The following is a 25,217-nucleotide window of genomic DNA, read 5'->3' as shown; positions in this document are numbered from 1 at the left end:
GAAGGGTGCCAGGGAGCAGAGACAAAGAGAAATTAAATAAAGAGGGGTGCCATGGAGCAGAGGGAAAGGGAAAGCAAATATAGAGGGTGCCAGGGAGCGGAGGGAAAGATAAAGTAAATATAGCGGGGTGCTAGAGAGCAGAGAGAAAGAGAGAGAGAGTAAATATAGAGGGGTGCCAGGGAGCAGAGGAAAAGAGAAAGTAAATATAGAGGTCTGCCTGGGAGCTGAGGCAAGGAGAAAGTAAACATAGAGGGGTGCTAGGGAGCAGAGATAAAGAGAAAGTAAATATAGAGGGGTGCCAGGGAGCAGAGAGAAAGAGAAAGTACATATAGAGGTGTGCCAGGTAGCAGAGGCAAAGAGAAAGTAAATACAGAGGGGTGCCAGGGAGCAGAGGCAAAGAGAAATTAAATACAGAGGGGTGCTAGGGAACAGCGATAAAGGGAAAGTAAATAAAGAGGGGTGCCAGGGAGCAGAGAGAAAGAGAAAGTAAATATAGAAGGGTGATGGGGAGCAGAGGGAAAGAGAAAGTAAATATAGAGTGGTGACGGGGAGCAGAGGGAAAGAGAAAATAAATATAGAGGGGTGACAGGGAGCAGAGGGAAAGAGAAAGTAAATATAGAGGGGTGTCAGGGAGCAGAGGGAAAGAGAAAGTAAATAAAGAGTGGTGTTCGAGAGCAGAGGGAAAGAGGAAGTAAATATAGAGGGTGCCAGGGAGCGGAGGGAAAGAGAAAGTGAATATAGAGGGGTGCTAGGGAGCAGAGAGAAAGAGAAAGTAAATATAGAGTGGTTCTGGGGGCAGATTTAAAGAGAAAGTAAATATAGAAGAGTGCCAGCGAGCAGAGGGAATGAGAAAGTAAATATAGAGGGGTGCCAGGGAGCAGAGGGAAAGAAAAATGAAATATAGAGGGGTGCCAGGGAGCAGAGGGAAAGAGAAATTAAATATAGAGGGGTGCCAGGGAGCAGAGGCAAAGAGAAAGTAAATATAGAGGGGTGCCAAGGAGCAGAAGGAAAGAGAAAGTAAACATAGAGGAGTCCCAGGGAGCAGCGGCAAAGAGAAAGTAAATATAGAGGGCTTCCAGGGAGCAGAGACAAAGAGTAAATAAATATAGAGGGCTGCCATGGAGCAGAGGGAAAGGGAAAGCACATATATAGGGGAGCCATGGAGTAGAGAGAAAGAGAAAGTAAATATAGAGGGGTGCCAGGGAGCAGAAGGAAAGAGAAAGCAAATATAGAGGGGTGCCAGCGAGCAGAGGGAAATAGAAAGTAAATATAGAGGGGTTCCAATGAGCAGAGGGAAAGAGAACGTAAATATAGAGGGGTGCCAGGGAGAAGAGGGAAGGAGAAAGTAAATATAGAGGCGTGCTAGGGAGCAGTAGCGAAAGAAAGTAAATATAGAGGAGTGCCAGGGAGCACAGGGAAAGAGAAAGTAAATATAGAGGGGTACCAGGGAGCAGGGAGAAAGAGAAAGTAAATATAGAGGGTTGCCAGGGAGCAGAGAGTAAGAGGGGTGTCAGGGAGAAGAGGCAAAGAGAAAGTAAATATAGAGGGGTGCCAGTGAGCAGAGGGAAAGAAAAAGTAAATTTAGAGGGATGCCATGAAGCAGAGGGAAAGAGAAAGTGAATATAGAGGGGTGCCTGGGAGCAGAAGTTAAGAGAAAATAAATATAGAGCGGTGCCAAGGAGCAGAGGGAATGAGAAAGTAAATATAGAAGGGTGTCAGGGAGCAGAGGGAAGGAGAAAATAAATATAGAGGGGTGCCAGGGAGCTGAGGGGAAGAGAAAGTAAATGTAGAGGGGTGCCATGTTGCAGAGGGAACGTGAAAGTAAATATATAGGAGGTGCTAGGGAGCAGATGGAAGGAGAAAGTAAATATAGAAGCGTGCCAGGGAGCAGAGGGAAAGAGAAAGTAAATATAGAGGGGTGACAGCGAGCAGAGAGAAAGGGAAAGTAAGTATAGATGGGTGCCAGGGAGCAGAGGGAAAGAGAAAATAAATATAAAGAGGTGCCAGGGAGCAGAGACATAGAGAAAGTAAATATAGAGGGGTGACGGGGAGCAGAGGGAAAGAGAAAGTAAATATAGAGGAGTGCCAGGGAGCAGAGGAAAATAGAAAGTAAATATAGAAGGGTGCCAGGGAGCAGAGACAAATAGAAATTAAATATAGAGGGGTGTCAGAGAGCAGAGGCAAAGAGAAAATAAATATAAAGAGGTGCCAGGGAGCAGAGACATAGAGAAAGTAAATATAGAGGGGTGACGGGGAGCAGAGGGAAAGAGAAAGTAAATATAGAGGAGTGCCAGGGAGCAGAGGAAAATAGAAAGTAAATATAGAAGGGTGCCAGGGAGCAGAGACAAATAGAAATTAAATATAGAGGGGTGCCATGGAGCAGAGGGAAAGGAAAAGCAAATATAGAGGGTGCCAGGGAGCGGAGGGAAAGATAAAGTAAATATAGAGGGGTGCTAGAGAGCAGAGAGAAAGAGAGAGAGAGTAAATATAGAGGGGTGCCAGGGAGCAGAGGAAAAGAGAAAGTAAATATAGAGGTCTGCCTGGGAGCTGAGGCAAGGAGAAAGTAAACATAGAGGGGTGCTAAGGAGCAGAGATAAAGAGAAAGTAAATATAGAGGGGTGCCAGGGAGCAGAGAGAAAGAGAAAGTACATATAGAGGTGTACAAGGGAGCAGAGGCAAAGAGAAAATAAATATAGAGGGGTGCCAGGGAGCAGAGGCAAAGAGAAATTAAATACAGAGAGGTGCTAGGGAGCAGCGATAAAGGGAAAGTAAATATAGAGGGGTGCCAGGGAGCAGAGAGAAAGAGAAAGTAAATATAGAAGGGTGCTAGGGAGCAGAGAGAAAGAGAAAGTAAATATAGAGTGGTTCTGGGGGCAGATTTAAAGAGAAAGTAAATATAGAAGAGTGCATGCGAGCAGAGGGAATGAGAAAGTAAATATAGAGGGGTGCCAGGGAGCAGAGGGAAAGAAAAATGAAATATAGAGGGGTGCCAGGGAGCAGAGGGAAAGAGAAATTAAATATATAGGGGTGCCAGGGAGCAGAGGCAAAGAGAAAGTAAATATAGAGGGGTGCCAGGGAGCAGAGGGAAAGAGAAAGTAAACATAGAGGAGTGCCAGGGAGCAGAGGCAAAGAGAAAATAAATATAGAGGGCTTCCAGGAAGCAGAGACAAAGAGAAAATAAATATAGAGGGCTGCCATGGAGCAGAGGGAAAGGGAAAGCACATATATAGGGGAGCCAGGGAGTAGAGAGAAAGAGAAAGTAAATATAGAGGGGTGCCAGGGAGCAGAAGGAAAGAGAAAGCAAATATAGAGGGGTGCCAGCGAGCAGAGGGAAATAGAAAGTAAATATAGAGGGGTTCCAATGAGCAGAGGGAAAGAGAATGTAAATATAGAGGGGTGCCAGGGAGAAGAGGGAAGGAGAAAGTAAATATAGAGGCGTGCTAGGTAGCAGTAGCAAAGAGAAAGTAAATATAGAGGAGTGCCAGGGAGCACAGGGAAAGAGAAAGTAAATATAGAGGGGTACCAGAGAGCAGGGAGAAAGAGAAAGTAAATATAGAGGGTTGCCAGGGAGCAGAGAGAAAGAGGGGTGTCAGGGAGAAGAGGCAAAGATAAAGTAAATATAGAGGGGTGCCAGGCAGCAGAGGGAAAGAGAAATTAAATATAGCGGGGTGCCAGTGAGCAGAGGGAAAGAAAAAGTAAATTTAGAGGGATGCCATGAAGCAGAGGGAAAGAGAAAGTAAATATAGAGGGGTGCCTGGGAGCAGAAGTTAAGAGAAAATAAATATAGAGCGGTGCCAAGGAGCAGAGGGAAAGAGAAAGTAAATATAGAAGGGTGCCAGGGAGCAGAGGGAAAGAGAAATTAAATATAGAGGGGTGCCAGGGAGCAGAGGCAAAGAGAAAGTAAATATAGATGGGTGCCAGGGACCAGAGGGAAAGAGAAAGTAAACATAGAGGAGTGCCAGGGAGCAGAGGCAAAGAGAAAATAAATATAGAGGGCTTCCAGGGAGCAGAGACAAAGAGAAAATAAATATAGAGGGCTGCCATGGAGCAGAGGGAAAGGGAAAGCACATATATAGGGGAGCCAGGGAGTAGAGAGAAAGAGAAAGTAAATATAGAGGGGTGCCAGGGAGCAGAAGGAAAGAGAAAGCAAATATAGAGGGGTGCCAGCGAGCTGAGGGAAATAGAAAGTAAATATAGAGGGGTTCCAATGAGCAGAGGGAAAGAGAACGTAAATATAGAGGGGTGCCAGGGAGAAGAGGGAAGGAGAAAGTAAATATAGAGGCGTGCTAGGGAGCAGTAGCAAAGAGAAAGTAAATATAGAGGAGTGCCAGGGAGCACAGGGAAAGAGAAAGTAAATATAGAGGGGTACCAGGGAGCAGGGAGAAAGAGAAAGTAAATATAGAGGGTTGCCAGGGAGCAGAGAGAAAGAGGCGTGTCAGGGAGAAGAGGAAAAGAGAAAGTAAACATAGAGGGGTGCCAGGGAGCAGAGGGAAAGAGAAATTAAATATAGCGGGGAGCCAGTGAGCAGAGGGAAAGAAAAAGTAAATTTAGAGGGATGCCATGAAGCAGAGGGAAAGAGAAAGTAAATATAGAGGGGTGCCTGGGAGCAGAAGTTAAGAGAAAATAAATATAGAGCGGTGCCAAGGAGCAGAGGGAAAGAGAAAGTAAATATAGAAGGGTGCCAGGGAGCAGAGGGAAAGAGAAAATAAATATAGAGGGGTGCCAGGAGCTGAGGGAAAGAGAAAGTAAATATAGAGGGGTGACAGCGAGCAGAGAGAAAGGGAAAGTAAATATAGATGGGTGCCAGGGAGCAGAGGGAAAGAGAAAGTAAATATAGAGGGGTGTCAGGGAGCAGAGGCAAAGAGAAAATAAATATAAAGAGGTGCCAGGCAGCAGAGACAAAGAGAAAGTAAATATAGAGGGGTGACGGGGAGCAGAGGGAAAGAGAAAGTAAATATAGAGGAGTGCCAGGGAGCAGAGGAAAATAGAAAGTAAATATAGAAGGGTGCCAGGGAGCAGAGACAAAGAGAAATTAAATATAGAGGGGTGCCATGGAGCAGAGGGAAAGGGAAAACAAATATAGAGGGTGCCAGTGAGCGGAGGGAAAGGTAAAGTAAATATAGAGGGGTGCTAGAGATCAGAGAGAAAGAGAGAGAGAGTAAATATAGAGGGGTGCCAGGGAGCAGAGGCAAGGAGAAAGTAAACATAGAGGGGTGCTAGGGAGCAGAGATAAAGAGAAAGTAAATATAGAGGGGTGCCAGGGAGCAGAGAGAAAGAGAAAGTACATATAGAGGTGTGCCAGGGAGCAGAGGCAAAGAGAAAGTAAATATAGAGGGGTGCCAGGGAGCAGAGGCAAAGAGAAATTAAATACAGAGGGGTGCTAGGGAGCAGTGATAAAGGGAAAGTAAATATAGAGGGGTGCCAGGGAGCAGAGAGAAAGAGAAAGTAAATATAGAGTGGTGACGGGGAGCAAAGGGAAAGAGAAAATAAATATAGAGGGGTGCCAGGGAGCAGAGGGAAAGAGAAAGTAAATATAGAGGGTTGTCAGGGAGCAGAGGGAAAGAGAAAGTAAATAAAGAGTGGTGTTCGGGAGCAGAGGGAAAGAGGAAGTAAATATAGAGGGTGCCAGGGAGCGGAGGGAAAGAGAAAGTAAATATAGAGGGATGCTAGGGATCAGAGAGAAAGAGAAAGTAAATATAGAGTGGTTCTGGGGGCAGATTTAAAGAGAAAGTAAATATAGAAGAGTGCCAGCGAGCAGAGGGAATGAGAAAGTAAATATAGAGGGGTGCCAGGGAGCAGAGGGAAAGACAAATGAAATATAGAGGGGTGCCAGGGAGCAGAGGGAAAGAGAAATTAAATATAGAGGGGTGCCAGGGAGCAGAGGCAAACAGAAAGTAAATATTTAGGGATGCCAGGGAGCAGAGGGAAAGAGAAAGTAAATATAGAGGGCTTCCAGGGAGCAGAGACAAAGAGAAAATAAATATAGAGGGCTGCCATGGAGCAGAGGGAAAGGGAAAGCACATATATAGGGGAGCCAGGGAGTAGAGAGAAAGAGAAAGTAAATATAGAGGGGTGCCAGGGAGCAGAAGGAAAGAGAAAGCAAATATAGAGGCGTGCTAGGGAGCAGTAGCAAAGAGAAAGTAAATATAGAGGAGTGCCAGGGAGCACAGGGAAATAGAAAGTAAATAAAGAGGGGTTCCAATGAGCAGAGGGAAAGAGAACGTAAATATAGAGGGTTGCCAGGGAGAAGAGGGAAGGAGAAAGTAAATATAGAGGCGTGCTAGGGAGCAGTAGCAAAGAGAAAGTAAATATAGAGGGGTGTCAGGGAGCAGAGGCAAAGAGAAAATAAATATAAAGAGGTGCCAGGCAGCAGAGACAAAGAGAAAGTAAATATAGAGGGGTGACGGGGAGCAGAGGGAAAGAGAAAGTAAATATAGAGGAGTGCCAGGGAGCAGAGGAAAATAGAAAGTAAATATAGAAGGGTGCCAGGGAGCAGAGACAAAGAGAAATTAAATATAGAGGGGTGCCATGGAGCAGAGGGAAAGGGAAAACAAATATAGAGGGTGCCAGTGAGCGGAGGGAAAGGTAAAGTAAATATAGAGGGGTGCTAGAGATCAGAGAGAAAGAGAGAGAGAGTAAATATAGAGGGGTGCCAGGGAGCAGAGGAAAAGAGAAAGTAAATATAGAGGTCTGCCTGGGAGCTGAGGCAAGGAGAAAGTAAACATAGAGGGGTGCTAGGGAGCAGAGATAAAGAGAAAGTAAATATAGAGGGGTGCCAGGGAGCAGAGAGAAAGAGAAAGTACATATAGAGGTGTGCCAGGGAGCAGAGGCAAAGAGAAAGTAAATATAGAGGGGTGCCAGGGAGCAGAGGCAAAGAGAAATTAAATACAGAGGGGTGCTAGGGAGCAGTGATAAAGGGAAAGTAAATATAGAGGGGTGCCAGGGAGCAGAGAGAAAGAGAAAGTAAATATAGAGTGGTGACGGGGAGCAAAGGGAAAGAGAAAATAAATATAGAGGGGTGCCAGGGAGCAGAGGGAAAGAGAAAGTAAATATAGAGGGTTGTCAGGGAGCAGAGGGAAAGAGAAAATAAATAAAGAGTGGTGTTCGGGAGCAGAGGGAAAGAGGAAGTAAATATAGAGGGTGCCAGGGAGCGGAGGGAAAGAGAAAGTAAATATAGAGGGATGCTAGGGATCAGAGAGAAAGAGAAAGTAAATATAGAGTGGTTCTTGGGGCAGATTTAAAGAGAAAGTAAATATAGAAGAGTGCCAGCGAGCAGAGGGAATGAGAAAGTAAATATAGAGGGGTGGCAGGGAGCAGAGGGAAAGACAAATGAAATATAGAGGGGTGCCAGGGAGCAGAGGGAAAGAGAAATTAAATATAGAGGGGTGCCAGGGAGCAGAGGCAAACAGAAAGTAAATATTAAGGGATGCCAGGGAGCAGAGGGAAAGAGAAAGTAAATATAGAGGGCTTCCAGGGAGCAGAGACAAAGAGAAAATAAATATAGAGGGCTGCCATGGAGCAGAGGGAAAGGGAAAGCACATATATAGGGGAGCCAGGGAGTAGAGAGAAAGAGAAAGTAAATATAGAGGGGTGCCAGGGAGCAGAAGGAAAGAGAAAGCAAATATAGAGGCGTGCTAGGGAGCAGTAGCAAAGAGAAAGTAAATATAGAGGAGTGCCAGGGAGCACAGGGAAATAGAAAGTAAATATGGAGGGGTTCCAATGAGCAGAGGGAAAGAGAACGTAAATATAGAGGGTTGCCAGGGAGAAGAGGGAAGGAGAAAGTAAATATAGAGGCGTGCTAGGGAGCAGTAGCAAAGAGAAAGTAAATATAGAGGAGTGCCAGGGAGCACAGGGAAAGAGAAAGTAAATATAGAGGGGTACCAGGGAGCAGGGAGAAAGAGAAAGTAAATGTTGAGGGTTGCCAGGGAGCAGAGAGAAAGAGGGGTGTCAGGGAGAAGAGGCAAAGAGAAAGTAAATATAGAGGGGTGCCAAGGAGCAGAGGGAAAGAGAAATTAAATATAGCGGGTTGCCAGTGAGCAGAGGGAAAGAAAAAGTAAATTTAGAGGGATTCCATGAAGCAGAGGGAAAGAGAAAGTAAATATAGAGGGGTGCTTGGGAGCAGAAGTTAAGAGAAAGTAAAAATAGAGCGGTGCCAAGGAGCAGAGGGAAAGAGAAAGTAAATATAGAAGGGTGCCAGGGAGCAGAGGGAAGGAGAAAATAAATATAGAGGAGTGCCAGGGAGCAGAGGAAAATAGAAAGTAAATATAGAAGGGTGCCAGGGAGCAGAGACAAAGAGAAATTAAATATAGAGGGGTGCCATGGAGCAGAGGGAAAGGGAAAGCAAATATAGAGGGGTGCCAGGTAGCAGAGAGAAAGAGAAAGTAAATATAGAGGGGTGCTAGGGAGCAACGGGAAAGAGAAAGTAAATATAGATGGGTGTCAGGGAGCAGAGGCAAAGAGAAAATAAATATAAAGAGGTGCCAGGGAGCAGAGACAAAGAGAAAGTAAATATAGAGGGGAGACGGGGAGCAGAGGGAAAGAGAAAGTAGATATAGAGGAGTGCCAGGGAGCAGAGGAAAATAGAAAGTAAATATAGAAGGGTGCCAGGGAGCAGAGACAAAGAGAAATTAAATATAGAGGGGTGCCATGGAGCAGAGGGAAAGGGAAAGCAAATATAGAGGGGTGCCAGGTAGCAGAGAGAAAGAGAAAGTAAATATAGAGGGGTGCTAGGGAGCAACGGGAAAGAGAAAGTAAATATAGATGGGTGCCAGGGAGCAGAGGGAAAGAGAAAGCAAATATAGAGGGTTGTCAGGGAGCAGAAGCAAAGAGAAGGTAAATACAGATAGGTGCCAGGGTGCAGAGGGAAAGAGAAATTAAATATAGAGGGGTGCCAGGGAGCAGAGACAAAGAGAAAGTAAATATAGAGAGGTGACGGGGAGCAGAGGGAAAGAGAAAGTAAATATAGAGGGCTGCCAGGGAGCAGAGAGAAAGAGAAAGTAAATATAGAGGGTGCTAGGGAGCAGCAGGAAAGAGAAAGTAAATATAGAGGGGTGCCAGGGAGCAGAGGGAAAGAGAAAGCAAATATAGAGGGGTGCCATGCAGCAGAGGCACATAGAAAGTAAATATAGAAGGGTGCCAGGGAGCAGAGACAAAGAGAAATTAAATATAGAGGGGTGCCATGGAACAGATAGAAAGGTAAAGCAAATATAGAGGGGTGCCAGGGAGCAGAGAGAAAGAGAAAGTAAATATAGAGGGGTGTCAGGGAGCAGAGGGAAAGAGAAAGTAAATATAGAATGGTGCCAGGGAGCAGAAGGAAAGAGAAATTAAATATAGAGGGGTGCCAGGGAGCAGATACAAAGAGAAAGTAAATATAGAGAGGTGCCAGGGAGCAGAGGGAAAGAGAAATAAAATATAGAGGGGTGCCAGAGAGCAGAGACAAAGAGAAAGTAAATATAGAGTAGTGCCAGGCAGCACAGGGAAAGAGAAAGTAAATATAGAGGAGTGCCAGTGAGCAGAGGCACATAGAAAGTAAATATAGAAGGGTGACAGGGAGCAGAGACAAGAAGAAAGTAAACATAGAGGGGTGCTAGTGAGCAGAGGTAAAGAGAAAGTAAATATAGAGGGGTGCCAGGGAGCAGAGAGAAAGAGAAAGTACATATAGAGGTGTGCCAGGGAGCAGTGGCAAAGAGAAAGTAAATATAGAGTGGTGCCAGGGAGCAGAGGCAAAGAGAAATTAAATACAGAGGGGTGCTAGGGAGCAGCGGGAAAGGGAAAGTAAATATAGAGGGGTGCCAGGGAGCAGAGAGAAAGAGAAAGTAAATATAGAAGGGTGATGGGGAGCAGAGGGAAAGAGAAAGTAAATATAGAGGGGTGACGGGGAGCAGAGGGAAAGAGAAAATAAATATAGAGGGGTGCCAGGGAGCAGAGCGAAAGAGAAAGTAAATATAGAGTGGTGTTCGGGAGCAGAGGGAAAGAGGAAGTAAATATAGAGGGTGCCAGGGAGCGGAGGGAAAGAGAAAGTAAATATAGAGGGGCTCTAGGGATCTGAGAGAAAGAGAAATTAAATATAGAGTGGTTCTGGGGGCAGATTTAAAGAGAAAGTAAATATAGAAGAGTGCCAGCGAGCAGAGGGAATGAGAAAGTAAATATAGAGGAGTGCCAGGGAGCAGAGGCAAAGAGAAATTAAATATAGAGGGGTGCCAGGGAGCAGAAGGAAAGAGAAAGTAAACATAGAGGAGTGCCAGGGAGCAGAGGCAAAGAGAAAGTAAATATAGAGGGCTTCCAGGGAGCAGAGACAAAGAGAAAATAAATATAGAGGGCTGCCATGGAGCAGAGGGAAAGGGAAAGCACATATAGAGGGGAGCCAGGCAGTAGAGAGAAAGAGAAAGTAAATATAGAGGGGTGCCAGGGAGCACAGGGAAAGAGAAAGTAAATATAGAGGGGTACCAGGGAGCAGGGAGAAAGAGAAAGTAAATATAGAGGGTTGCCAGAGAGCAGAGAGAAAGAGGGGTGTCAGGGAGAAGAGGCAAAGAGAAAGTAAATATAGAGGGGTGCCAGGGAGCAGAGGGAAAGAGAAATTAAATATAGCGGGGTGCCAGTGAGCCGAGGGAAAGAAAAAGTAAATTTAGAGGGATGCCATGAAGCAGAGGGAAAGAGAAAGTAAATATAGAGGGGTGCCTGGGTGCAGACGTTAAGAGAAAATAAATATAGAGCGGTGCCAAGGAGCAGAGGGAAAGAGAAAGTAAATATAGAAGGGTGCCAGGGAGCAGAGGGAAGGAGAAAATAAATATAGAGGGGTGCCAGGGAGCTGAGGGGAAGAGAAAGTAAATATAGAGGGGTGCCATGTTGCAGAGGGAACGTGAAAGTAAATATAGAGGAGGTGCTAGGGAGCAGATGGAAGGAGAAAGTAAATATAGAAGCGTGCCAGGGAGTAGAGGGAAAGAGAAAGTAAATATAGAGGGGTGACAGCGAGCAGAGAGAAAGGGAAAGTAAATATAGATGGGTGCCAGGGAGCAGAGGGAAAGAGAAAGTAAATATAGAGGGGTGTCAGGGAGCAGAGGCAAAGAGAAGATAAATATAAAGAGGTGCCATGGAGCAGAGGGAAAGGGAAAGCAAATATAGAGGGTGCCAGGGAGCAAAGGGAAAAGTTAAAGTAAATATAGAGGGGTGCTAGAGAGCAGAGAGAAAGAGAGAGAGAGTAAATATAGAGGGGTGCCAGGGAGCAGAGGAAAAGAGAAAGTAAATGTAGAGGTCTGCCTGGGAGCTGAGGCAAGGAGAAAGTAAACATAGAGGGGTGCTAGGGAGCAGAGATAAAGAGAAAGTAAATATAGAGGGGTGCCAGGGAGAAGAGAGAAAGAGAAAGTACATATAGAGGTGTGCCAGGGAGCAGAGGCAAAGAGAAAGTAAATACAGAGGGGTGCCAGGGAGCAGAGGCAAAAAGAAATTAAATACAGAGGGGTGCTAGGGAACAGCGATAAAGGGAAAGTAAATATAGAGGGGTGCCAGGGAGCAGAGAGAAAGAGAAAGTAAATATAGAAGGGTGATGGGGAGCAGAGGGAAAGAGAAAGTAAATATAGAGTGGTGACGGGGAGCAGAGGGAAAGAGAAAATAAATATAGAGGGGTGCCAGGGAGCAGAGGGAAAGAGAAAGTAAATATAGAGGGGTGTCAGGGAGCAGAGGGAAAGAGAAAGTAAATAAAGAGTGGTGTTCGGGAGCAGAGGGAAAGAGGAAATAAATATAGAGGGTGCCAGGGAGCAGAGGGAAAGAGAAAGTAAATATAGAGTGGTGCTAGGGAGCAGAGAGAAAGAGAAAGTAAATATAGAGTGGTTCTGGGGGCAGATTTAAAAAGAAAGTAAATATAGAAGAGTGCCAGCGAGCAGAGGGAATGAGAAAGTAAATATAGAGGGGTGCCAGGGAGCAGAGGGAAAGAAAAATGAAATATAGAGGGTTGCCAGGGAGCAGAGGGAAAGAGAAATTAAATATAGAGGGGTGCCAGGGAGCAGCGGCAAAGAGAAAGTAAATATAGAGGGGTGCCAGGGAGCAGAAGGAACGAGAAAGTAAACATAGAGGAGTGCCAGGGAGCAGAGGCAAAGAGAAAGTAAATATAGAGGGCTTCCAGGGAGCAGAGACAAAGAGAAAATAAATATAGAGGGCTGCCATGGAGCAGAGGGAAAGGGAAAGCACATATATAGGGGAGCCAGGGAGTAGAGAGAAAGAGAAAGTAAATATAGAGGGGTGCCAGGGAGCAGAAGGAAAGAGAAAGCAAATATAGAGGGTGCCAGCGAGCAGAGGGAAATAGAAAGTAAATATAGAGGGGTTCCAATGAGCAGAGGGAAAGAGAACGTAAATATAGAGGTGTGCCAGGGAGAAGAGGGACGGAGAAAGTGAATATAGAGGCGTGCTAGGGAGCAGTAGCAAAGAGAAAGGGAATATAGAGGAGTGCCAGGGAGCACAGGGAAAGAGAAAGTAAATATAGAGGGGTACCAGGGAGCAGGGAGAAAGAGAAAGTAAATATAGAGGGTTGCCAGGGAGCAGAGAGAAAGAGGGGTGTCAGGGAGAAGAGGCAAAGAGAAAGTAAATATAGAGGGGTGCCAGGGAGCAGAGGGAAAGAGAAATTAAATATAGCGGGGTGCCAGTGAGCAGAGGGAAAGAAAAAGTAAATTTAGAGGGATGCCATGAAGCAGAGGGAAAGAGAAAGTGAATATAGAGGGGTGCCTGGGAGCAGAAGTTAAGAGAAAATAATTATAGAGCGGTGCCAAGGAGCAGAGGGAAAGAGAAAGTAAATATAGAAGGGTGCCAGGGAGCAGAGGGAAGGAGACAATAAATATAGAGGGGTGCCAGGGAGCTGAGGGGAAGAGAAAGTAAATATAGAGGGGTGCCATGTTGCAGAGGGAACGTGAAAGTAAATATATAGGAGGTGCTAGGGAGCAGATGGAAGGAGAAAGTAAATATAGAAGCATGCCAGGGAGCAGAGGGAAAGAGAAAGTAAATATAGAGGGGTGCCAGGGAGCAGAGGGAAAGAGAAAGTAAATATAGAGGGGTGTCAGGGAGCAGAGGCAAAGAGAAAATAAATATAAAGAGGTTCCAGGGAGCAGAGACAAAGAGAAAGTAAATATAGAGGGGTGACGGGGAGCAGAGGGCAAGAGAAAGTAAATATAGAGGAGTGCCAGGGAGCAGAGGAAAATAGAAAGTAAATATAGAAGGGTGCCAGGGAGCAGAAACAAAGAGAAATTAAATATAGAGGGGTGCCATGGAGCAGAGGGAAAGGGAAAGCAAATATAGAGGGTGCCAGGGAGCGGAGGGAAAGATAAAGTAAATATAGAGGGGTGCTAGAGAGCAGAGAGAAAGAAAGAGAGAGAGAGAGTAAATATAGAGGGGTGCCAGGGAGCAGAGGAAAAGAGAAAGTAAATATAGAGGTCTGCCTGGGAGCTGAGGCAAGGAGAAAGAAAACATAGAGGGGTGCTAGGGAGCAGAGATAAAGAGAAAGTAAATATAGAGGGGTGCCAGGGAGCAGAGAGAAAGAGAAAGTACATATAGAGGTGTACCAGGGAGCAGAGGCAAAGAGAAAGTAAATATAGAGGGGTGCCAGGGAGCAGAGGCAAAGAGAAATTAAATACAGAGAGGTGCTAGGGAGCAGCGATAAAGGGAAAGTAAATATAGAGGGGTGCCAGGGAGCAGAGAGAAAGAGAAAGTAAATATAGAAGGGTGCTAGGGAGCAGAGAGAAAGAGAAAGTAAATATAGAGTGGTTCTGGGGGCAGATTTAAAGAGAAAGTAAATATAGAAGATTGCATGCGAGCAGAGGGAATGAGAAAGTAAATATAGAGGGGTGCCAGGGAACAGAGGGAAAGAAAAATGAAATATAGAGGGGTGCCAGGGAGCAGAGGGAAAGAGAAATTAAATATAGAGGGGTGCCAGGGAGCAGAGGCAAAGAGAAAGTAAATATAGAGGGGTGCCAGGGAGCAGAGGGAAAGAGAAAGTAAACATAGAGGAGTGCCAGGGAGCAGAGGCAAAGAGAAAATAAATATAGAGGGCTTCCAGGAAGCAGAGACAAAGAGAAAATAAATATAGAGGGCTGCCATGGAACAGAGGGAAAGGGAAAGCACATATATAGGGGAGCCAGGGAGTAGAGAGAAAGAGAAAGTAAATATAGAGGGGTGCCAGGGAGCAGAAGGAAAGAGAAAGCAAATATAGAGGGGTGCCAGCGAGCAGAGGGAAATAGAAAGTAAATATAGAGGGGTTCCAATGAGCAGAGGGAAAGAGAACGTAAATATAGAGGGGTGCCAGGGAGAAGAGGGAAGGAGAAAGTAAATATAGAGGCGTGCTAGGGAGCAGTAGCAAAGAGAAAGTAAATATAGAGGAGTGCCAGGGAGCACAGGGAAAGAGAAAGTAAATATAGAGGGGTACCCGGGAGCAGGGAGAAAGAGAAAGTAAATATAGAGGGTTGCCAGAGAGCAGAGAGAAAGAGGGGTGTCAGGGAGAAGAGGCAAAGAGAAAGTAAATATAGAGGGGTGCCAGGGAGCAGAGGGAAAGAGAAATTAAATATAGCGGGGTGCCAGTGAGCAGAGGGAAAGAAAAAGTAAATTTAGAGGGATGCCATGAAGCAGAGGGAAAGAGAAAGTAAATATAGAGGGGTGCCTGGGAGCAGAAGTTAAGAGAAAATAAATATAGAGCGGTGCCAAGGTGCAGAGGGAAAGAGAAAGTAAATATAGAAGGGTGCCAGGGAGCAGAGGGAAGGAGAAAATAAATATAGAGGGGTGCCAGGGAGCTGAGGGGAAGAGAAAGTAAATATAGAGCGGTGCCATGTTGCAGAGGGAACGTGAAAGTAAATATAGAGGAGGTGCTAGGGAGCAGATGGAAGGAGAAAGTAAATATAGAAGCGTGCCAGGGAGTAGAGGGAAAGAGAAAGTAAATATAGAGAGGTGACAGCGAGCAGAGAGAAAGGGAAAGTAAATATAGATGGGTGCCAGGGAGCAGAGGGAAAGAGAAAGTAAATATAGAGGGGTGTCAGGGAGCAGAGGCAAAGAGAAGATAAATATAAAGAGGTGCCAGGGAGCAGAGACAAAGAGAAAGTAAATATAGAGGGGTGACGGGGAGCAGAGGGAAAGAGAAAGTAAATATAGAGGAGTGCCAGGGAGCAGAGGAACATAGAAAGTAAATATAGAAGGGTGCCAGGGAGCAGAGACAAAGAGAAATTAAATAAAGAGGGGTGCCATGGAGCAGAGGGAAAGGGAAAGCAAATATAGAGGGTGCCAGGGAGCAGAGGGAAAGATAAAGTAAATATAGAGGGGTGCTAGAGAGCAGAGAGAAAGAGAGAGAGAGTAAATATAGAGGGGTGCCAGGGAGCAGAGGAAAAGAGAAAGTAAATATAGAGGTCTGCCTGGGAGCTGAGGCAAGGAGAAAGTAAACATAGAGGGGTGCTAGGGAGCAGAGATAAAGAGAAAGTAAATATAGAGGGGTGCCAGGGAGAAGAGAGAAAGAGAAAGTACATATAGAGGTGTGCAGGGGAGCAGAGGCAAAGAGAAAGTAAATACAGAGGGGTGCCAGGGAGCAGAGGCAAAGAGAAATTAAATACAGAGGGGTGCTAGGGAACAGCGATAAAGGGAAAGTAAATATAGAGGGGTGCCAGGGAGCAGAGAGAAAGAGAAAGTAAATATAGAAGGGTGATGGGGAGCAGAGGGAAAGAGAAAGTAAATATAGAGTGGTGACGGGGAGCAGAGGGAAAGAGAAAATAAATATAGAGGGGTGCCAGGGAGCAGAGGGAAAGAGAAAGTAAATATAGAGGGGTGTCAGGGAGCAGAGGGAAAGAGAAAGTAAATAAAGAGTGGTGTTCGGGAGCAGAGGGAAAGAGGAAGTAAATATAGAGGGTGCCAGGGAGCAGAGGGAAAGAGAAAGTAAATATAGAGTGGTGCTAGGGAGCAGAGAGAAAGAGAAAGTAAATATAGAGTGGTTCTGGGGGCAGATTTAAAAAGAAAGTAAATATAGAAGAGTGCCAGCGAGCAGAGGGAATGAGAAAGTAAATATAGAGGGGTGCCAGGGAGCAGAGGGAAAGAAAAATGAAATATAGAGGGGTGCCAGGGAGCTGAGGGAAAGAGAAATTAAATATAGAGGGGTGCCAGGGAGCAGAGGCAAAGATAAAGTAAATATAGAGGGGTGCCAGGGAGCAGAAGGAAAGAGAAAGTAAACATAGAGGAGTGCCAGGGAGCAGAGGCAAAGAGAAAGTAAATATAGAGGGCTTCCAGGGAGCAGAGACAAAGAGAAAATAAATATAGAGGGCTGCCATGGAGCAGAGGGAAAGGGAAAGCACATATATAGGGGAGCCAGGGAGTAGAGAGAAAGAAAAAGTCAATATAGAGGGGTGCCAGGGAGCAGAAGGAAAGAGAAAGCAAATATAGAGGGGTGCCAGCGAGCAGAGGGAAATAGAAAGTAAATATAGAGGGGTTCCAATGAGCAGAGGGAAAGAGAACGTAAATATAGAGGGGTGCCAGGGAGAAGAGGGAAGGAGAAAGTAAATATAGAGGGCTTCCAGGGAGCAGAGACAAAGAGAAAATAAATATAGAGGGCTGCCATAGAGCAGAGGGAAAGGGAAAGCACATATATAGGGGAGCCAGGGAGTAGAGAGAAAGAGAAAGTAAATATAGAGGGGTGCCAGGGAGCAGAAGGAAAGAGAAAGCAAATATAGAGGGTGCCAGCGAGCAGAGGGAAATAGAAAGTAAATATAGAGGGGTTCCAATGAGCAGAGGGAAAGAGAACGTAAATATAGAGGGGTGCCAGGGAGAAGAGGGACGGAGAAAGTAAATATAGAGGCGTCTAGGGAGCAGTAGCAAAGAGAAAGTGAATATAGAGGAGTGCCAGGGAGCACAGGGAAAGAGAAAGTAAATATAGAGGGGTACCAGGGAGCAGGGAGAAAGAGAAAGTAAATATAGAGGGTTGCCAGGGAGCAGAGAGAAAGAGGGGTGTCAGGGAGAAGAGGCAAAGAGAAAGTAAATATAGAGGGGTGCCAGGGAGCAGAGGGAAAGAGAAATTAAATATAGCGGGGTGCCAGTGAGCAGAGGGAAAGAAAAAGTAAATTTAGAGGGATGCCATGAAGCAGAGGGAAAGAGAAAGTGAATATAGAGGGGTGCCTGGGAGCAGAAGTTAAGAGAAAATAATTATAGAGTGGTGCCAAGGAGCAGAGGGAAAGAGAAAGTAAATATAGAAGGGTGCCAGGGAGCAGAGGGAAGGAGAAAATAAATATAGAGGGGTGCCAGGGAGCTGAGGGGAAGAGAAAGTAAATATAGAGGGGTGCCATGTTGCAGAGGGAACGTGAAAGTAAATATATAGGAGGTGCTAGGGAGCAGATGGAAGGAGAAAGTAAATATAGAAGCGTGCCAGGGAGCAGAGGGAAAGAGAAAGTAAATATAGAGGGGTGACAGCGAGCAGAGAGAAAGGGAAAGTAAATATAGATGGGTGCCAGGGAGCAGAGGGAAAGAGAAAGTAAATATAGAGGGGTGTCAGGGAGCAGAGGCAAAGAGAAAATAAATATAAAGAGGTGCCAGGGAGCAGAGACAAAGAGAAAGTAAATATAGAGGGGTGACGGGGAGCAGAGGGAAAGAGAAAGTAAATATAGAGGAGTGCCAGGGAGCAGAGGAAAATAGAAAGTAAATATAGAAGGGTGCCAGGGAGCAGAGACAAAGAGAAATTAAATATAGAGGGGTGCCATGGAGCAGAGGGAAAGGGAAAGCAAATATAGAGGGTGCCAGGGAGCGGAGGGAAAGATAAAGTAAATATAGAGGGGTGCTAGAGAGCAGAGAGAAAGAGAGAGAGAGAGTAAATATAGAGGGGTGCCAGGGAGCAGAGGAAAAGAGAAAGTAAATATAGAGGTCTGCCTGGGAGCTGAGGCAAGGAGAAAGTAAACATAGAGGGGTGCTAGGGAGCAGAGATAAAGAGAAAGTAAATATAGAGGGGTGCCAGGGAGCAGAGAGAAAGAGAAAGTACATATAGAGGTGTACCAGGGAGCAGAGGCAAAGAGAAAGTAAATATAGAGGGGTGCCAGGGAGCAGAGGCAAAGAGAAATTAAATACAGAGAGGTGCTAGGGAGCAGCGATAAAGGGAAAGTAAATATAGAGGGGTGCCAGGGAGCAGAGAGAAAGAGAAAGTAAATGTAGAAGGGTGCTGGGGAGCAGAGAGAAAGAGAAAGTAAATATAGAGTGGTTCTGGGGGCAGATTTAAAGAGAAAGTAAATATAGAAGAGTGCATGCGAGCAGAGGGAATGAGAAAGTAAATATAGAGGGGTGCCAGGGAGCAGAGGGAAAGAAAAATGAAATATAGAGGGGTGCCAGGGAGCAGAGGGAAAGAGAAATTAAATATAGAGGGGTGCCAGGGAGCAGAGGCAAAGAGAAAGTAAATATAGAGGGGTTCCAGGGAGCAGAGGGAAAGAGAAAGTAAACATAGAGGAGTGCCAGGGAGCAGAGGCAAAGAGAAAATAAATATAGAGGGCTTCCAGGAAGCAGAGACAAAGAGAAAATAAATATAGAGGGCTGCCATGGAGCAGAAGGAAAGGGACAGCACATATATAGGGGAGCCAGGGAGTAGAGAGAAAGAGAAAGTAAATATAGAGGGGTGCCAGGGAGCAGAAGGAAAGAGAAAGCAAATATAGAGGGGTGCCAGCGAGCAGAGGGAAATAGAAAGTAAATATAGAGGGGTTCCAATGAGCAGAGGGAAAGAGAACGTAAATATAGAGGGGTGCCAGGGAGAAGAGGGAAGGAGAAAGTAAATATAGAGGCGTGCTAGGGAGCAGTAGCAAAGAGAAAGTAAATATAGAGGAGTGCCAGGGAGCACAGGGAAAGAGAAAGTAAATATAGAGGGGTACCAGGGAGCAGGGAGAAAGAGAAGGTAAATATAGAGGGTTGCCAGGGAGCAGAGAGAAAGAGGGGTGTCAGGGAGAAGAGGCAAAGAGAAAGTAAATATAGAGGGGTGCCAGGCAGCAGAGGGAAAGAGAAATTAAATATAGCGGGGTGCCAGTGAGCAGAGGGAAAGAAAAAGTAAATTTAGAGGGATGCCATGAAGCAGAGGGAAAGAGAAAGTAATTATAGAGGGGTGCCTGGGAGCAGAAGTTAAGAGAAAATAAATATGAGCGGTGCCAAGGAGCAGAGGGAAAGAGAAAGTAAATATAGAAGGGTGACAGGGAGCAGAGGGAAAGAGAAATTAAATATAGAGGGGTGCCAGGGAGCAGAGGCAAAGAGAAAGTAAATATAGAGGGGTGGCAGGGAGCAGAGGGAAAGAGAAAGTAAACATAGAGGAGTGCCAGGGAGCAGAGGCAAAGAGAAAATAAATATAAAGAGGTGCCAGGGAGCAGAGACAAAGAGAAAGTAAATATAGAGGGGTGACAGGGAGCAGAGGGAAAGAGAAAGTAAATATAGAGGAGTGCCAGGGAGCAGAGGAAAATAGAAAGTAAATATAGAAGGGTGCCAGGGAGCAGAGACAAAGAGAAATTAAATATAGAGGGGTGCCATCGAGCAGAGGGAAAGGGAAAGCAAATATAGAGGGTGCCAGGGAGCGGAGGGAAAGATAAAGTAAATATAGAGGGGTGCTAGAGAGCAGAGAGAAAGAGAGAGAGAGAGTAAATATAGAGGGGTGCCAGGGAGCAGAGGAAAAGAGAAAGTAAATATAGAGGTCTGCCTGGGAGCTGAGGCAAGGAGAAAGTAAACATAGAGGGGTGCTAGGGAGCAGAGATAAAGAGAAAGTAAATATAGAGGGGTGCCAGGGAGCAGAGAGAAAGAGAAAGTACATATAGAGGTGTACCAGGGAGCAGAGGCAAAGAGAAAGTAAATATAGAGGGGTGCCAGGGAGCAGAGGCAAAGAGAAATTAAATACAGAGAGGTGCTAGGGAGCAGCGATAAAGGGAAAGTAAATATAGAGGGGTGCCAGGGAGCAGAGAGAAAGAGAAAGTAAATGTAGAAGGGTGCTGGGGAGCAGAGAGAAAGAGAAAGTAAATATAGAGTGGTTCTGGAGGCAGATTTAAAGAGAAAGTAAATATAGAAGAGTGCACGCGAGCAGAGGGAATGAGAAAGTAAATATAGAGGGGTGCCAGGGAGCAGAGGGAAAGAAAAATGAAATATAGAGGGGTGCCAGGGAGCAGAGGGAAAGAGAAATTAAATATAGAGGGGTGCCAGGGAGCAGAGGCAAAGAGAAAGTAAATATAGAGGGGTGCCAGGGAGCAGAGGGAAAGAGAAAGTAAACATAGAGGAGTGCCAGGGAGCAGAGGCAAAGAGAAAATAAATATAGAGGGCTTCCAGGAAGCAGAGACAAAGAGAAAATAAATATAGAGGGCTGCCATGGAGCAGAGGGAAAGGGAAAGCACATATATAGGGGAGCCAGGGAGTAGAGAGAAAGAGAAAGTAAATATAGAGGGGTGCCAGGGAGCAGAAGGAAAGAGAAAGCAAATATAGAGGGGTGCCAGCGAGCAGAGGGAAATAGAAAGTAAATATAGAGGGGTTCCAATGAGCAGAGGGAAAGAGAACGTAAATATAGAGGGGTGCCAGGGAGAAGAGGGAAGGAGAAAGTAAATATAGAGGCGTGCTAGGGAGCAGTAGCAAAGAGAAAGTAAATATAGAGGAGTGCCAGGGAGCACAGGGAAAGAGAAAGTAAATATAGAGGGGTGCCAGGCAGCAGAGGGAAAGAGAAATTAAATATAGCGGGGTGCCAGTGAGCAGAGGGAAAGAAAAAGTAAATTTAGAGGGATGCCATGAAGCAGAGGGAAAGAGAAAGTAAATATAGAGGGGTGCCTGGGAGCAGAAGTTAAGAGAAAATAAATATAGAGCGGTGCCAAGGAGCAGAGGGAAAGAGAAAGTAAATATAGAAGGGTGCCAGGGAGCAGAGGGAAAGAGAAATTAAATATAGAGGGGTGCCAGGGAGCAGAGGCAAAGAGAAAGTAAATATAGAGGGGTGCCAGGGAGCAGAGGGAAAGAGAAAGTAAACATAGAGGAGTGCCAGGGAGCAGAGGCAAAGAGAAAATAAATATAGAGGGCTTCCAGGGAGCAGAGACAAAGAGAAAATAAATATAGAGGGCTGCCATGGAGCAGAGGGAAAGGGAAAGCACATATATAGGGGAGCCAGGGAGTAGAGAGAAAGAGAAAGTAAATATAGAGGGGTGCCAGGGAGCAGAAGGAAAGAGAAAGCAAATATAGAGGGGTGCCAGCGAGCAGAGGGAAATAGAAAGTAAATATAGAGGGGTTCCAATGAGCAGAGGGAAAGAGAACGTAAATATAGAGGGGTGCCAGGGAGAAGAGGGAAGGAGAAAGTAAATATAGAGGCGTGCTAGGGAGCAGTAGCAAAGAGAAAGTAAATATAGAGGAGTGCCAGGGAGCACAGGGAAAGAGAAAGTAAATATAGAGGGGTACCAGGGAGCAGGGAGAAAGAGAAAGTAAATATAGAGGGTTGCCAGGGAGCAGTGAGAAAGAGGGGTGTCAGGGAGAAGAGGAAAAGAGAAAGTAAACATAGAGGGGTGCCAGGGAGCAGAGGGAAAGAGAAATTAAATATAGCGGGTTGCCAGGGAGCAGAAGGAAAGAGAAAGCAAATATAGAGGGTGCCAGCGAGCAGAGGGAAATAGAAAGTAAATATAGAGGGGTTCCAATGAGCAGAGGGAAAGAGAACGTAAATATAGAGGTGTGCCAGGGAGAAGAGGGACGGAGAAAGTAAATATAGAGGCGTGCTAGGAGCACTAGCAAAGAGAAAGTGAATATAGAGGAGTGCCAGGGAGCACAGGGAAAGAGAAAGTAAATATAGAGGGGTACCAGGGAGCAGGGAGAAAGAGAAAGTAAATATAGAGAGTTGCCAGGGAGCAGAGAGAAAGAGGGGTGTCATGGAGAAGAGGGAAAGAGAAAGTAAATATAGAGGGGTGCCAGGGAGCAGAGGGAAAGAGAAATTAAATATAGCGGGGTGCCAGTGAGCAAAGGGAAAGAAAAAAGTAAATTTAGAGGGATGCCATGAAGCAGAGGGAAAGAGAAAGTGAATATAGAGGGGTGCCTGGGAGCAGAAGTTAAGAGAAAATAATTATAGAGCGGTGCCAAGGAGCAGAGGGAAAGAGAAAGTAAATATAGAAGGGTGCCAGGGAGCAGAGGGAAGGAGACAATAAATATAGAGGGTGCCAGGGAGCTGAGGGGAAGAGAAAGTAAATATAGAGGGGTGCCATGTTGCAGAGGGAACGTGAAAGTAAATATATAGGAGGTGCTAGGGAGCAGATGGAAGGAGAAAGTAAATATAGAAGCGTGCCAGGGAGCAGAGGGAAAGAGAAAGTAAATATAGAGGGGTGACAGCGAGCAGAGGGAAAGAGAAAGTAAATATAGAGGGGTGTCAGGGAGCAGAGGCAAAGAGAAAATAAATATAAAGAGGTTCCAGGGAGCAGACACAAAGAGAAAGTAAATATAGAGGGGTGACGGGGAGCAGAAGGAAAGAGAAAGTAAATATAGAGGAGTGCCAGGGAGCAGAGGAAAATAGAAAGTAAATATAGAAGGGTGCCAGGGAGCAGAGACAAAGAGAAATTAAATATAGAGGGGTGCCATGGAGCAGAGGGAAAGGGAAAGCAAATATAGAGGGTGCCAGGGAGCGGAGGGAAAGATAAACTAAATATAGAGGGGTGCTAGAGAGCAGAGAGAAAGAGAGAGAGAGAGTAAATATAGAGGGGTACCAGGGAGCAGAGGAAAAGAGAAAGTAAATATAGAGGTCTGCCTGGGAGCTGAGGCAAGGAGAAAGTAAACATAGAAGGGTGCTAGGGAGCAGAGATAAAGAGAAAGTAAATATAGAGGGGTGCCAGGGAGCAGAGAGAAAGAGAAAGTACATATAGAGGTGTACCAGGGAGCAGAGGCAAAGAGAAAGTAAATATAGAGGGGTGCCAGGGAGCAGAGGCAAAGAGAAATTAAATACAGAGAGGTGCTAGGGAGCAGCGTTAAAGGGAAAGTAAATATAGAGGGGTGCCAGGGAGCAGAGAGAAAGAGAAAGTAAATATAGAAGGGTGCTAGGGAGCAGAGAGAAAGAGAAAGTAAATATAGAGTGGTTCTGGGGGCAGATTTAAAGAGAAAGTAAATATAGAAGAGTGCATGCGAGCAAAGGGAATGAGAAAGTAAATATAGAGGGGTGCCAGGGAGCAGAGGGAAAGAAAAATGAAATATAGAGGGGTGCCAGGGAGCAGAGGGAAAGAGAAATTAAATATAGAGGGGTGCCAGGGAGCAGAGGCAAAGAGAAAGTAAATATAGAGGGGTGCCAGGGAGCAGAGAGAAAGGGAAAGTAAATATAGATGGGTGCCAGGGAGCAGAGGGAAAGAGAAAGTAAATATAGAGGGGTGTCAGGGAGCAGAGGCAAAGAGAAAATAAATATAAAGAGGTTCCAGGGAGCAGAGAAAAAGAGAAAGTAAATATAGAGGGGTGACGGGGAGCAGAGGGAAAGAGAAAGTAAATATAGAGGAGTGCCAGGGAGCAGAGGAAAATAGAAAGTAAATATAGAAGGGTGCCAGGGAGCAGAGACATAGAGAAATTAAATATAGAGGGGTGCCATGGAGCAGAGGGAAAGGGAAAGCAAATATAGAGGGTGCCAGGGAGCGGAGGGAAAGATAAAGTAAATATAGAGGGGTGCTAGAGAGCAGAGAGAAAGAGAGAGAGAGAGTAAATATAGAGGGGTGCCAGGGAGCAGAGGAAAAGAGAAAGTAAATATAGAGGTCTGCCTGGGAGCTGAGGCAAGGAGAAAGTAAACATAGAGGGGTGCTAGGGAGCAGAGATAAAGAGAAAGTAAATATAGAGGGGTGCCAGGGAGCAGAGAGAAAGAGAAAGTACATATAGAGGTGTACCAGGGAGCAGAGGCAAAGAGAAAGTAAATATAGAGGGGTGCCAGGGAGCAGAGGCAAAGAGAAATTAAATACAGAGAGGTGCTAGGGAGCAGCGATAAAGGGAAAGTAAATATAGAGGGGTGCCAGGGAGCAGAGAGAAAGAGAAAGTAAATATAGAAGGGTGCTAGGGAGCAGAGAGAAAGAGAAAGTAAATATAGAGTGGTTCTGGGGGCAGATTTAAAGAGAAAGTAAATATAGAAGAGTGCATGCGAGCAGAGGGAATGAGAAAGTAAATATAGAGGGGTGCCAGGGAGCAGAGGGAAAGAAAAATGAAATATAGAGGGGTGCCAGGGAGCAGAGGGAAAGAGAAATTAAATATAGAAGGGTGCCAGGGAGCAGAGGCAAAGAGAAAGTAAATATAGAGGGGTGCCAGGGAGCAGAGGGAAAGAGAAAGTAAACATAGAGGAGTGCCAGGGAGCAGAGGCAAAGAGAAAATAAATATAGAGGGCTTCCAGGAAGCAGAGACAAAGAGAAAATAAATATAGAGGGCTGCCATGGAACAGAGGGAAAGGGAAAGCACATATATAGGGGAGCCAGGGAGTAGAGAGAAAGAGAAAGTAAATATAGAGGGGTGCCAGGGAGCAGAAGGAAAGAGAAAGCAAATATAGAGGGGTGCCAGCGAGCAGAGGGAAATAGAAAGTAAATATAGAGGGGTTCCAATGAGCAGAGGGAAAGAGAACGTAAATATAGAGGGGTGCCAGGGAGAAGAGGGAAGGAGAAAGTAAATATAGAGGCGTGCTAGGGAGCAGTAGCAAAGAGAAAGTAAATATAGAGGAGTGCCAGGGAGCACAGGGAAAGAGAAAGTAAATATAGAGGGGTACCAGGGAGCAGGGAGAAAGAGAAAGTAAATATAGAGGGTTGCCAGAGAGCAGAGAGAAAGAGGGGTGTCAGGGAGAAGAGGCAAAGAGAAAGTAAATATAGAGGGGTGCCAGGGAGCAGAGGGAAAGAGAAATTAAATATAGCGGGGTGCCAGTGAGCAGAGGGAAAGAAAAAGTAAATTTAGAGGGATGCCATGAAGCAGAGGGAAAGAGAAAGTAAATATAGAGGGGTGCCTGGGAGCAGAAGTTAAGAGAAAATAAATATAGAGCGGTGCCAAGGAGCAGAGGGAAAGAGAAAGTAAATATAGAAGGGTGCCAGGGAGCAGAGGGAAGGAGAAAATAAATATAGAGGGGTGCCAGGGAGCTGAGGGGACGAGAAAGTAAATATAGAGGGGTGCCATGTTGCAGAGGGAACGTGAAAGTAAATATAGAGGAGGTGCTATTGAGCAGATGGAAGGAGAAAGTAAAAATAGAAGCGTGCCAGGGAGTAGAGGGAAAGAGAAAGTAAATATAGAGGGGCGACAGCGAGCAGAGAGAAAGGGAA

This window comes from Ambystoma mexicanum, chromosome 9 (genome assembly GCF_040938575.1).
Source record: "Ambystoma mexicanum isolate Mex_15411 chromosome 9, UKY_AmexF1_1, whole genome shotgun sequence".
Lineage (NCBI taxonomy): Eukaryota > Metazoa > Chordata > Amphibia > Caudata > Ambystomatidae > Ambystoma > Ambystoma mexicanum.
The sequence above is the reverse complement of the archived record's forward strand: the minus strand, read 5'-3'. Positions refer to the sequence as shown.